Source organism: Lissotriton vulgaris, chromosome 1_1 (assembly GCF_964263255.1).
Source record: "Lissotriton vulgaris chromosome 1_1, aLisVul1.2, whole genome shotgun sequence".
NCBI lineage: Eukaryota > Metazoa > Chordata > Amphibia > Caudata > Salamandridae > Lissotriton > Lissotriton vulgaris.
The window spans coordinates 250887526-250901700 of record NC_141685.1 but is presented as its reverse complement, the minus strand read 5'-3'; the positions used below and the strand labels follow the sequence as shown (position 1 = coordinate 250901700).

The 14175-nt window shown below is 51.7% G+C and overlaps 2 non-coding genes across 2 annotated transcripts; both read right to left on the bottom strand.

Moving 5' to 3' along the window:
- Positions 1–220: 220 nt before the first annotated feature.
- On the bottom strand, positions 221–292 carry TRNAQ-CUG (transfer RNA glutamine (anticodon CUG)). Its single transcript has one exon. It is a non-coding gene; the product is annotated as a tRNA-Gln (tRNA).
- A 3558-nt stretch (positions 293–3850) lies between these two features.
- TRNAV-AAC (transfer RNA valine (anticodon AAC)) lies at positions 3851–3923 on the bottom strand. Its single transcript has one exon. It is a non-coding gene; the product is annotated as a tRNA-Val (tRNA).
- Positions 3924–14175: the final 10252 nt, after the last annotated feature.

Genomic DNA, 14175 nt, shown 5'->3' with positions numbered 1-14175 from the left:
TAAAACACCTGTGTGGCCCAGCACCGCCTAAAGATAATGTATAGATGTCCACAGAGACCAGGAGGAGAATGAAAACAGGAAGGGAGGGGGTATGTTAGGGATACAGATGCCCCACTACTCTAGGCCCAGAATAATTGGAAGCAAATAATAAATACAAATGGCGCCCTGCTCAATACCTAGAATAATATAAAACAAATGAAGTGAAAAATAAAAGTATCTCAGGTCCCACCGAGATTTGAACTCGGGTCGCTGGATTCAGAGTCCAGAGTGCTAACCATTACACCATAGAACCACATACATAACTTCATGTCACTTTTCACCTAAGTGCTGACTGTCTGTTGGTCAACAGTGTATGTTAAACGTCCAATTAAAGAAGTCTATTTCTCAATGAAATCCTTAAAACACCGTACACGAAACTTTGATTTAACCAACACATGGAAAATGACTCATTGATGCTTCAAACTGTCCTTTGGGGCAGCGCTGTAACTTACTCTTAAAGTTGGTGTAGTGCCGAGAAGCGGCGCACACAGGAGCTGCCCCCACAGAGGAGATAAAACAGGAACTTCCTGAATCCTCATCTCCTATAAATCAACACAGCGGGTTATTAATGTCACAACACAGACTATAAAAGCGCCTCTTCCATAGCACGGGCGGAGCAGGAAACCGTCAACCGTCAACAAGAGGATCACGTTCAGGCTCCTCACCCACGCACAGAAGTCTCTCCACAACCTGGGCCCCAAGTACCTCAACGACCGCCTGACCTTCCACACGCCCACCCGCCAGCTACGATCCGCTAGCCTCGCCCTCGCCGCCGTACCACGCATCCGAAGAGCCACCGCCGGAGGCAGATCCTTCTCCTACCTGGCGGCCAAGACATGGAACTCCCTCCCCATCCACCTTCGGCTGACCCAGGACCACCTCGCCTTCAGGAGACAACTCAAGACCTGGCTGTTCGAGCAGTAGCGGCCCCCTTCCCCCAAGCGCCTTGAGACCCTCCCGGGTGAGTAGCGAGCTATACAAGTGATATGATTGATTGATTGATTGATTGAGAGTTATTAGGACTTCCAGAGCCATTTTAGTTTGGAAGGAATAAAATACTTTTATAATGTTGCAATAGCAAAAAACTGTACTTCCTATACCGGGAGTCGAACCAGGGCCGCCTGGGTGAAAACCAGGTATCCTAACCGCTAGTTCCCTTCCCTTACACATGCCTGGGAGTAATATCTGAGTGTGTTCCTAGCTGTTTGTGCCCCTGCCTGTAGTCGAGCCTATAAAGCCTATAGGAGGGGGTGTTTCACCCCTTGTCCTGGGCCAATGGGTATGTTTGCCACAGACGGGTCGTGTTAGTTCTGTTAATCTGTCACGGTGCAGAAAGGTTGCACATTTGAGCCATGGCACCTTTTTAAAGCCATCTGGGTCAGAAGTCACTTGACTGTGTTTTCTCTGAGCGGATTGCGACACACTGGGGCAGATCTACAACAAAGTGCTGCAGCGCGGCACTACAAGCCCTTTGGCTGCGCCTCGCTGCGGCACTTTCAGAGCACAGGAATGCAGCATATCTACAATGATATGTCGCATTCCTGTGCTGGCGCAGAAACAGCTGCCATGCTCAGGCTCAGGCACCCTGCACCATGGTGCAAGGATGCCTGCGCCATGGGGAGATTGCTTTTGTGAAGGAAGGGACCCCTTCCTGCACAAAACCAATCACTGCAGGCCTTTTCCACTTTCAGTGCGTGCTGTAGAATGCAGCACGCATTGAAAGAGGAAAAAACGAGGAGAAATGAAAAAAATTCTCCTCATTTTGCTTGGCTACGCCACCCCTATGGTTTCGCAGCAAACTGACGCATTTCTAGGTTTACGATTTCTTGTACATCTGGAAATGCATCAGTGGACATGGGTGTTGCGTGGGAACATCCACAGCAACACCCATGTCCCGCGCCTAACACGCAAAGTGTTGCGTGAACAGGTGCGATATTTACAAGCACAGGTTCAGTCACGCAGGGTGACTTTACATATGCATGTAAATATCCTTTAGCAGGCTGCGCCACCTGTGCGTCACGCAACGTGATGCACCGGCGGCGCATGGGACATGTAAATCTGCACCACTGTACTTTGATTTACTTCAATGACGTCATCATTGAGACACTTTTAAGTGTTTCAGCTTCTGGCAACATCGTCAATATGCACATCACTGGTTGTAAGACTTGAAACCCTCCTGCCTCTGTGCGCTCTCAGAATGGGAGCCGGTTTATGAAAACAGACTGGGGGCGCCAGGAACTCTTACAGTGAGAGTCCAGGCGCTGGCTTCAGGGGGGCTGGAGTGTGCAGTGTGAGTTTAGGGATGTTGAAATCCCACGTGGCCCAAGGCTAGAAAGAGCTCCTGAGATAACATGCACACATGACTGGTATTCACATAATCAAGGACATCGGTAGCGATCATCCTTCCCAAGGAGCCCGGATAGCTCAGTCGGTAGAGCATCAGACTTTTAAGCTGAGGGTCTAGGGTTCAAGTCCCTATTCGGGCGGAAGAGATTTTTTCTGTTAATCAGCAGATTTGAAAGGAAGGTTTTTAACAGGAAATTATTTTGCTTTGTACTCTTTTCTTTTGTCGATCGCTCTAACTTTCCCTCTGTTGTCATCCGGGTTTCTCAAAACCAGTAGCTATTCCACCTGTTATAGAAGTTTCCACTTACATTTGAATCAATCACAGTTTTCTGCCCACGCGGCCAACTGTGACGTCTAAAATTCTGCATTTACAGCCTGATTCATGTACGGGCCGTTTTGCGAGGCTCAAATAGCGAATCATAAGGAATCGCTATTTGAGACTCGCAAAACGGTATTCATGTGGGAATCGCAATAGTAATTGCGATTCCCACTGATTCCTTATTTGCGATTAGCTAATTGCTAATCGCAAATAAGGAATAACTCCCCATGCATTCCTATGGGCCAAAAGGCCCATAGGAATGCATGGGGAGTCATTCCTCATTTGCGATTAGCAATTAGCTAATCGCAAATGAGATTGCGAGTACAAGGGTGCCAGGGGTGTCCAAAGGACACCCTGTAGCACCCCTGCATGGAAAATAACACAGGTGTTGCACACACACATGTCCTTTGGACATGTGTGTGTGTTACGTGCAACTCAGAAAAATGCATTTAAATGCATTTTTCTGAGTTTTCGCAATTTACCGCGAGGTCTGACCTCGCTGTAAATTGCGCCTAGAAATAGCGAAATCGCAAATTGAAATAGGATGTTGAATAGCATTTAAGGAATCTCAAATAGAGATTCCTTAAATGTCATTTCCTCGCACATTTGCGACATCGCAATTAGCGATTTTTGCTTTTGGGATGCTGAATCCCAAAAGCAAAAATCGCACTCGCAAAGGGCCGGATTCTCAGAATCCGCCCCTTTGCGAGCCGCTTTAGCCTTCATGAATAAGGCTGTTAATGCATTTATGATCTCTCAGTGATTGGAAACGGACTCCAAAGCCCTCTGATTCAAGCAAACTTCTAATTTATCCCAAACCACCCGTCCTGCCGGTGCTGCCAGGGGGCCGGGTCGAGCTTTGACACCAGTTTATATTGTATTATCCTTAGTTACAACGATTGTCCGCCCGCTTTTCGTTGACACTCCTGCCTGTGAGTGATGGATGGAAGCCGTCCTGCTGTCTGTCTGTAAAGGGACAGAAAGAGTCCGAGTCTGTCTTTGAAGCAGCTGAATGTACAAGGACATTGGAAAGGAAAGAGCGTCGATCACGGGGGTCTCACGTTTTCAGCCCGAGATTGAATCAGAAAAGGAAAAGAATAAAAGAATGAACTGTTGGGAGTCGCATTTTTAAAGGGAAAAAAAAAGTGTTTCCGCCCGGTCTCGAACCGGGGACCTTTCGCGTGTTAGGCGAACGTGATAACCACTACACTACGGAAACCCATGGGAGGTACCATGTGGCTCCTTTACATCCAATGAGCAGAGAGCCCTGGAGGCCGCTGGACAGCAGCGGTGGTATGGAGGCTTTTCTAAAGTTCTCTCACTGAATGCACAGTACTCAATGCTGCACAAGCATCGCCTCTCACTGAATGCACAGCACTCAATGCTGCACAAGCATCGCCTCTCACTGAATGCACAGCACTCAATGCTGCACAAGCATCACCTCTCACTGAATGGACAGTACTCAATGCTGCACAAGCATCGCCTCTCACTGAATGCACAGTACTCAATGCTGCACAAGCATCGCCTCTCACTGAATGCACAGCACTCAATGCTGCACAAGCATCGCCTCTCACTGAATGCACAGCACTCAATGCTGCACAAGCATCACCTCTCACTGAATGGACAGTACTCAATGCTGCACAAGCATCGCCTCTCACTGAATGCACAGTACTCAATGCTGCGCACGCATCGTATCTCTCACTGAATGCACAGTACTCAATGCTGCACAAGCATCGCCTCTCACTGAATGCACAGTACTCAATGCTGCACAAGCATCACCTCTCACTGAATGGACAGTACTCAATGCTGCACAAGCATCGCCTCTCACTGAATGCACAGTAATCAATGCTGCACAAGCATCGCCTCTCACTGAATGGACAGTACTCAATGCTGCACAAGCATCGCCTCTCACTGAATGCACAGTAATCAATGCTGCACAAGCATCGCCTCTCACTGAATGCACAGTACTCAATGCTGCACAAGCATCGCCTCTCACTGAATGCACAGCACTCAATGCTGCACAAGCATCGCCTCTCACTGAATGCACAGCACTCAATGCTGCACAAGCATCACCTCTCACTGAATGGACAGTACTCAATGCTGCACAAGCATCGCCTCTCACTGAATGCACAGTACTCAATGCTGCGCACGCATCGTATCTCTCACTGAATGCACAGTACTCAATGCTGCACAAGCATCGCCTCTCACTGAATGCACAGTACTCAATGCTGCACAAGCATCACCTCTCACTGAATGGACAGTACTCAATGCTGCACAAGCATCGCCTCTCACTGAATGCACAGTAATCAATGCTGCACAAGCATCGCCTCTCACTGAATGGACAGTACTCAATGCTGCACAAGCATCGCCTCTCACTGAATGCACAGTAATCAATGCTGCACAAGCATCACCTCTCACTGAATGCACAGTACTCAATACTGCACAAGCATCGCCTCTCACTGAATGCACAGTACTCAATGCTGCACAAGCATCGCCTCTCACTGAATGGACAGTACTCAATGCTGCACAAGCATCACCTCTCACTGAATGCACAGGACTCAATGCTGCAGAAGCATCGTCTCTCACTGAATGCACATCACCGTGGGCTGCAGTAAGAGATCTCTCACTCAATGCGCATTTCACTGATCGCTGCACAGGTCAGCAGACTCTCACTGACTGCATGTCACTGAAAACATCAGAGCTCGTGAGCTCTCACTGGATGCTCAGGCTTGAACCCTGCACAGATGAAATATCCGTCAGTGAATATGTGCGAGTGAAACCTGCAGAGCGATGGCCTCTCTCACTGAATCCAGGTCACTGACCCTGCACAGCTGAGTGTACCACACTCACATCTAATAGGAATCTCACTGAACACCAGTGACAGATGCACAGATAAGAGCTCCCTGTGCACGTGAGTAGCTCTCACTGAATCCAGGTCACTGACCCTGCGCAGCTGAGTGTACCACACTCACATCTAATAGGAATCTCACTGAACACCAGTGACAGATGCACAGATAAGAGCTCCGTGTGCACGTGAGTAGCTCTCACTGAATCCAGGTCACTGACCCTGCGCAGCTGAGTGTACCACACTCACATCTAATAGGAATCTCACTGAACACCAGTGACCGATGCACAGATAAGAGCTCCCTGTGCACGTGTGTAGCTCTCACTGAGGAGGTCACTGAACGCTGCGCAGTCGAGGTCTCTCAGTGAACGGAGATCCTTGGCGTTTCTCACTCACCCAGGCCTCGGCCTCTCTTCTAAGTGCGTCTTTGTTTGGTTTTGTCCGTTTCCTTAGGTTGTAGTCTGCAAAACAGTTTTTTACCTTTTATATGATACTTTCCTGTTTTGGGGCTTTTCTGTAAAGGCAGCGGTAGGATGAATGTGAATATAAATAGCGCCTCCATCCAACATTCACACATTGAAACCCAGCGCTGCACCTCTGCAGTAATCAAGGGCTGAGAAGTGGACTTCATTAAGCACTCCCTGGTGGTCTCATGGTTAGGATTCGGCGGTCTCACCGCCGCAGCCCGAGTTCGATTCCCCGTCAGGGAAGTGGGATTTACTTTTGATTGATTGAGCACATGGTTTAAAAACAAAAATAGAATTTCATGTTTAATGACGCTGATTCCTTAATGATGGGCCCAATATTCGATGCATGTATAACAAATGGTTACAATTTTAAACATCTTAGTGACATAGTGGTTTTTATTAATCTTTTGATTTCTGATGACGCCCCCTCCCCCCCACTGATGGGTCATTGGAAGCCCTGGGCACTGACCTAAAGAGGTTATACTAAAATACTCAAACTACAGAAATACATCAAATATGTATAGAAATTAAGAAATACTTTTGTTAAACCACAAACATAAATCAAAATTCTGTTGAGAACGTTGCAGTTTAATTTTTCAGCGATAAGCCCATGAACTGGGCTCGCCCACACCTCCTTTTCTTTTAAGCTCCTAAACCAGCCTCTGTCACTTCCTCGGAGCCGTCAGCGCCTCAGTGAGGCCAACAGCGTCCACATCACTCTGGCTCGACTCGTGCCCGTCCACATCACTCTGGCTCGACTCGTGCCCGTCCACATCACTCTGGCTCGACTCGTGCTGCTCCAACTTCATTTTTAGCCTCCGATTTAAAATCCCTTCACATGTGCAGGGAATTTTAATTTTAATTTTAAACTCTAAGGGGCAGATTTACAACAAAGTAACGCAGCGCGGTGCAGCAACTCATTTTGCTGCGCCGTGCTGCGTTAGTTTAGAAAGCACAGAGATGCAACATATTTACAAGAATATGCCGCATCTCTGTGCTTCCCCTGCTCTGGCGCACAAACTGCAGCCATGCGCCGGCGCAGGCATCCTTGCACCATGGTGCAGGATTCCTGCGTCGTGGGGGGATTGCTTTTGTGAAGGAAGAGGCCCCTTCCTGCACAAAAACAATCACTACAGGCAATGTCCTCTTTCAACTCGTGCTGTAGAATGCAGCACGCATTGAAAGAGGAGAAAACGAGGAGAAATTAAATAATTTCTCCTCGTTGCGCCTCGCTCTGCCACCTCTAGGGTGACCTAGCATTCACAAGCATCTCCAGATTCGCGTATTCTTGTAAATCTGGATTTGGGTGTTGCGTGGGGACACCCATAGCAGCACCCATGGAACGCCCCTTCCATGCACAGTGCTGCACGTGAAGTGGTGATATTTACAAGGAGAGTAAAAGTCACGCTGGGGGGCTTTTCCTCTCCTTGATAATAAGCCCCTCAGTGTGATGAATGCCCAACTGGTATTACATAATTGGTGCACAGGGTGGATTACAGCAGAACGCTCAATGAACGCCACGATCTACAGGAAACGACATGCGCCAGCCTTATGCGCCAGATGCCTCTACAGCAGCGGGTTCAAGGATTCAAATGAGATTATCTCAGATTTTGCCAGTTCTGACAATTTACAGAAATATTAATAAAACGCGGACCTGCCGTATTGTGCACAGAAAACCCTTACAAAGCAACACCCTGCAGAGGCGAGTTTAAAGTGCACCGCAGACAAGTGAGGTAAACTGGAAGTAAATGTGATGTGTGGCGAGGACCACCCGTTCTGCCACTCGTGGGCACAACAGAGCCACTTCGATGAATGCCAAACTCCTATGACGTAACTGGGGCATGGGGCTGGGGTCTACATTAGGGTCGGATTGGGATCACAATTTTGCCCGGGCATTGACGAAAAAAGCGGCCCATATTCAAGGGGCGTGGCCCATATTCAAGGGGCGTAGCCCATATTCAAGGGGCGTGGCCCATAGTCAAGGGGCGTGGCCCATAGTCAAGGGGCGTGGCCCATATTCAAGGGGCGTGGCCCACATTCAAGGGGTGTAGCCCATATTCAAGGGGCGTGGCCCATATTCAAGGGGCGTGGCCCATATTCAAGGGGCGTGGCCCATATTCAAGGGGCGTGGCCCATATTCAAGGGGCGTGGCCCATGTTCAAGGGGCGTGCCCTTTCATAAAACACCATTTGCAAAGACAAGGAATGAAAGTGGGGGGATACTGTTATTGAGCAGGACACAGGGCAAAGCCCCTGCTATTACTAACCTATTTAGCCCTCCCCAGACCTTCAGCTCAGGAGCACGTGAACAGCAAAGGTAAGGCCCCTGCAATGAGTAAATGAATCAGCCCTCCCCAGCCCTCCAGGCCTCAGGGCAAAGTCCTGGCAGGGGAGCACAAAGCACAGCTGATGGGTCATCCACGGTAGCCAGGGGGAGGCTGAGGTGACGATGGTGCGAGTTCCAAACATCACCTGGCCCCCACAGCAAGACCTATTCTTCCTCGCCCACTATGCCCTGAATGTGAAGGGCTGTGGGCGAGGTGTTAAGACTAACACTGTTTCTGGGCCTCCAGGGGACCCGAGGTGAAAATAGCTGAAAGGCCTGAGCAACACCTGGACCCCAGGGAGGCCGATTCTTGCAAAAAATCACCCCTCCCCAGCCCATCCTCAGCGTGATTGCTTGGCAGGGCAGAGGGTGAAGGAGAGACCACAGCTGATAATCGCTGTATGGCCGCACAGCGAGGCTGCTTTCATTTCTCTGTCTCTGTCTCCGTGCCCTCTGTGGGCCGTTTTTTTTTCTCCCCTTTCCTAGTCCACTCTCTGTGGACTGGGAAAGGGGAGAAAAAACCGGCCCATAGAGGGCACTAAGACACCGGCCCTTCAGCCATGCCCGAATGCCCGCATTGCCAATCCGCCCCTGCAGTTGAACCCATGCACGAGCACACGACATGCGCACGAGCACACGCCATGTACGAGCACACGACATGCGCACGAGCACACGACATGCGCATGAGCTGTGTCAGACGCGACAATGGCAACAGATTGAGCAACTGGGAATCACAGAGCAAACCTCTGTCCAGTGGCTACTTTCAGGAAGGAAAATGTAATTTAAAATGAAAAGGAACAAGCACAAAAAATGCAGCATCAACACCGCTGCCTCCAGTATGTCATCCGGAAGGGGAATTAGCGCAATGGTAGAGCGCTCGCTTAGCATGCGAGAGGTAGCGGGATCGATGCCCGCATTCTCCAGCTTTTATGCCTTTTACTCATTTAATTGCATTTATTGGTTTTTCCGAGATGATGTGGGGACAAGACGTCTCCTCCCGAACACCCGAGACACCTGCGCCCCTGTTGTGTGTATGAAGGTGAGTGGAGACACGTGCGCACCTGTTGTGTGTATAGAGGTGAGTGGAGACACCTGCTCCCCTGGTGTGTGTATGGAGGTGAGTGGAGACACCTGCTCTCCTGGTGTGTGTATGGAGGTGAGTGGATACACCTGCGCCCCTTTTGTGTGTATGGAGGTGAGTGGAGACACCTGCTCCCCTGTTGTGTGTATGGAGGTGAGTGGAGACACCTGCTACCCTGTTGTGTGTATGGAGGTGAGTGGAGACACGTGCGCCCCTGTTGTGTGCATGGAGGTGAGTGGAGACACCTGCGCCCCTGTTGTGTGCATGGAGGTGAGTGGAGACACCTGCTCCCCTGGTGTGTGTATGGAGGTGAGTGGATACACCTGCGCCCCTTTTGTGTGTATGGAGGTGAGTGGAGACACCTGCTCCCCTGTTGTGTGTATGGAGGTGAGTGGAGACACCTGCTCCCCTGTTGTGTGTATGGAGGTGAGTGGAGGCACCTGCTCCCCTGTTGTGTGTATGGAGGTGAGTGGAGACACCTGCGCCCCTGTTGTGTGTATGGAGGTGAGTGGAGACACCTGCGCCCCTGTTGTGTGTATGGAGGTGAGTGGAGACACCTGCTCCCCTGTTGTGTGTATGGAGGTGAGTGGAGACACCTGCGCCCCTGTTCTGTGTATGGAGGTGAGTTGAGACACCTGCTCCCCTGTTGTGTGTATGGAGGTGAGTGGAGACACCTGCGCCCCTGTTCTGTGTATGGAGGTGAGTGGAGACACCTGCTCCCCTGTTGTGTGTATGGAGGTGAGTGGAGACACCTGCACCCCTGTTGTGTGTATGGAGGTGAGTGGAGACACCTGCTCCCCTGTTGTGTGTATGGAGGTGAGTGGAGACACCTGCGCCCCTGTTGTGTGTATGGAGGTGAGTGGAGACACCTGCTCCCCTGGTGTGTGTATGGAGGTGAGTGGAAACACCTGCTCCCCTGTTGTGTGTATGGAGGGGAGTGGAGACACCTGCTCCCCTGGTGTGTGTATGGAGGTGAGTGGAGACACCTGCTCCCCTGTTGTGTGTATGGAGGTTAGTGGAGACACCTGCTCCTCTGTTGTGCATATAGAGGTGAGTGGAGACACCTGCTCCCCTGGTGTGTGTATGGAGGTGAGTGGAGACACCTGCTCCCCTGGTGTGTGTATGGAGGTGAGTGGAGACATGTACGCCCCTGTTGTGTGTATGGAGGTGAGTGGAGACACCTGCTCCCCTGGTGTGTGTATGGAGGTGAGTGGAGACACCTGCTCCCCTGTTGTGTGTATGGAGGTGAGTGGAGACACCTATGCCCCTGTTGCATGTATGGAGGTGAGTGGAGACACCTGCTCCCCTGTTGTGTGTATGGAGGTGAGTGGAGACACGTGCGCACCTGTTGTGTGTATGGAGGTGAGTGGAGACACCTGCTCCCCTGTTATGTTCATGGAGGTGAGTGGAGACACGTGCGCCCCTGTTGTGTGAATGGAAATGAGTGGAGACACCTGCTCCCCTGATGTGTGTATGGAGGTGAGTCGACACACGTGCGCTCCTGTTGTGTGTATGGAGATGAGTGGAGACACGTGCGCCCCTGTTGTGTGTATGGAGGTGAGTGGAGACACCTGCTCCCCAGTTGTGTGTATGGATGTGATTGGAGACACCTGCTCCCCTGTTGTGTGTATGGAGGTGAGTGGAGACACCTGCTCCCCTGTTGTGTGCATGGAGGTGAGTGGAGACAAATGCGCCCCTGTTGTGTGTATGGAAATGAGTGGAGACACCTGCTCCCCTGATGTGTGTATGGAGGTGAGTGGAGACACGCGCTCCCCTGTTGTGTGTATAGAGGTGAGTGGATACACCTGCTCCCCTGTTGTGTGTATGGAGGTGAGTGGAGACATGTGCGTCCCTGTTGTGTGTATGGAGGTGAGTGGAGACACGTACGCCCCTGTTGTGTGTATGGAGGTGAGTGGAGACACCTGCTCCCCTGGTGTGTGTATGGAGGTGAGTGAAGACACCTGCTCCCCTGATGTGTGTATGGAGGTGAGTGGAGACACCTGCTCCCCTGGTGTGTGTATGGAGGTGGGTGGAGACACCTGCGCCCCTGTTGTGTGTATAGAGGTGAGTGGAGACACGTGCGCACCTGTTGTTTGTATGGAGGTGAATGGAGACACCTGCTCCCCTGTTGTGTGTATGGAGGTGAGTGGAGACACCTGCTCCCCTGTTGTGTGTATGGAGGTGAGTGAAGACACCTGCTCCCCTGATGTGTGTATGGAGGTGAGTGGAGACACCTGCTCCCCTGGTGTGTGTATGGAGGTGAGTGGAGGCACCTGCTCCCCTGTTGTGTGTATGGAGGTGAGTGGAGACACCTGCGCCCCTGTTGTGTGTATGGAGGTGAGTGGAGACACCTGCGCCCCTGTTGTGTGTATGGAGGTGAGTGGAGACACCTGCTCCCCTGTTGTGTGTATGGAGGTGAGTGGAGACACCTGCGCCCCTGTTCTGTGTATGGAGGTGAGTGGAGACACCTGCTCCCCTGTTGTGTGTATGGAGGTGAGTGGAGACACCTGCACCCCTGTTGTGTGTATGGAGGTGAGTGGAGACACCTGCTCCCCTGTTGTGTGTATGGAGGTGAGTGGAGACACCTGCGCCCCTGTTGTGTGTATGGAGGTGAGTGCAGACACCTGCTCCCCTGGTGTGTGTATGGAGGTGAGTGGAAACACCTGCTCCCCTGTTGTGTGTATGGAGGGGAGTGGAGACACGTGCTCCCCTGGTGTGTGTATGGAGGTGAGTGGAGACACCTGCTCCCCTGTTGTGTGTATGGAGGTTAGTGGAGACACCTGCTCCTCTGTTGTGCATATAGAGGTGAGTGGAGACACCTGCTCCCCTGGTGTGTGTATGGAGGTGAGTGGAGACACCTGCTCCCCTGGTGTGTGTATGGAGGTGAGTGGAGACATGTACGCCCCTGTTGTGTGTATGGAGGTGAGTGGAGACCCCTGCTCCCCTGGTGTGTGTATGGAGGTGAGTGGAGACACCTGCTCCCCTGTTGTGTGTATGGAGGTGAGTGGAGACACCTATGCCCCTGTTGCATGTATGGAGGTGAGTGGAGACACCTGCTCCCCTGTTGTGTGTATGGAGGTGAGTGGAGACACGTGCGCACCTGTTGTGTGTATGGAGGTGAGTGGAGACACCTGCTCCCCTGTTGTGTTAATGGAGGTGAGTGGAGACACGTGCGCCCCTGTTGTGTGAATGGAAATGAGTGGAGACACCTGCTCCCCTGATGTGTGTATGGAGGTGAGTCGACACACGTGCGCTCCTGTTGTGTGTATGGAGATGAGTGGAGACACGTGCGCCCCTGTTGTGTGTATGGAGGTGAGTGGAGACACCTGCTCCCCAGTTGTGTGTATGGATGTGAGTGGAGACACCTGCTCCCCTGTTGTGTGTATGGAGGTGAGTGGAGACACCTGCTCCCCTGTTGTGTGCATGGAGGTGAGTGGAGACACATGCGCCCCTGTTGTGTGTATGGAAATGAGTGGAGACACCTGCTCCCCTGATGTGTGTATGGAGGTGAGTGGAGACACGCGCTCCCCTGTTGTGTGTGTGGAGGTGAGTGGATACACCTGCTCCCCTGTTGTGTGTATGGAGGTGAGTGGAGACATGTGCGTCCCTGTTGTGTGTATGGAGGTGAGTGGAGACACGTACGCCCCTGTTGTGTGTATGGAGGTGAGTGGAGACACCTGCTCCCCTGGTGTGTGTATGGAGGTGAGTGAAGACACCTGCTCCCCTGATGTGTGTATGGAGGTGAGTGGAGACACCTGCTCCCCTGGTGTGTGTATGGAGGTGGGTGGAGACACCTGCGCCCCTGTTGTGTGTATAGAGGTGAGTGGAGACACGTGCGCACCTGTTGTTTGTATGGAGGTGAGTGGAGACACCTGCTCCCCTGTTGTGTGTATGGAGGTGAGTGGAGACATGTGCGCACCTGTTGTGTGTGTGGAGGTGAGTGGAGACACCTACTCCCCTGTTGCGTGTATGGAGGTGAGTGGAGTCACGTTCACACCTGTTGTGTGTATGGAGGTGAGTGGAGACACCTGCTCCCCTGTTGTGTGTATGGAGGTTAGTGGAGACACCTGCTCCTCTGTTGTGTATATAGAGGTGAGTGGAGACACCTGCTCCCCTGGTGTGTGTATGGAGGTGAGTGGAGACACCTGCTCCCCTCTTGTGTGTATGGAGGTTAGTGGAGACACCTGCTCCTCTGTTGTGCATATAGAGGTGAGTGGAGACACCTGCTCCCCTGGTGTGTGTATGGAGGTGAGTGGAGACACCTGCTCCCCTGGTGTGTGTATGGAGGTGAGTGGATACACCTGCGCCCCTTTTGTGTGTATGGAGGTGAGTGGAGACACCTGCTCCACTGTTGTGTGTATGGAGGTGAGTGGAGACACCTGCGCCCCTGTTCTGTGTATGGAGGTGAGTGGAGACACCTGCTCCCCTGTTGTGTGTATGGAGGTGAGTGGAGACACCTGCGCCCCTGTTGTGTGTATGGAGGTGAGTGGAGACACCTGCTCCCCTGTTGTGTGTATGGAGGTGAGTGGAGACACCTGCACCCCTGTTGTGTGTATGGAGGTGAGTGGAGACACCTGCTCCCCTGTTGTGTGTATGGAGGTGAGTGGAGACACCTGCTCCCCTGTTGTGTGTATGGAGGTGAGTGGAGACACCTGCTCCTCTGTTGTGTATATAGAGGTGAGTGGAGACACCTGCTCCCCTGGTGTGTGTATGGAGGTGAGTGGAGACACCTGCTCCCCTGGTGTGTGTATGG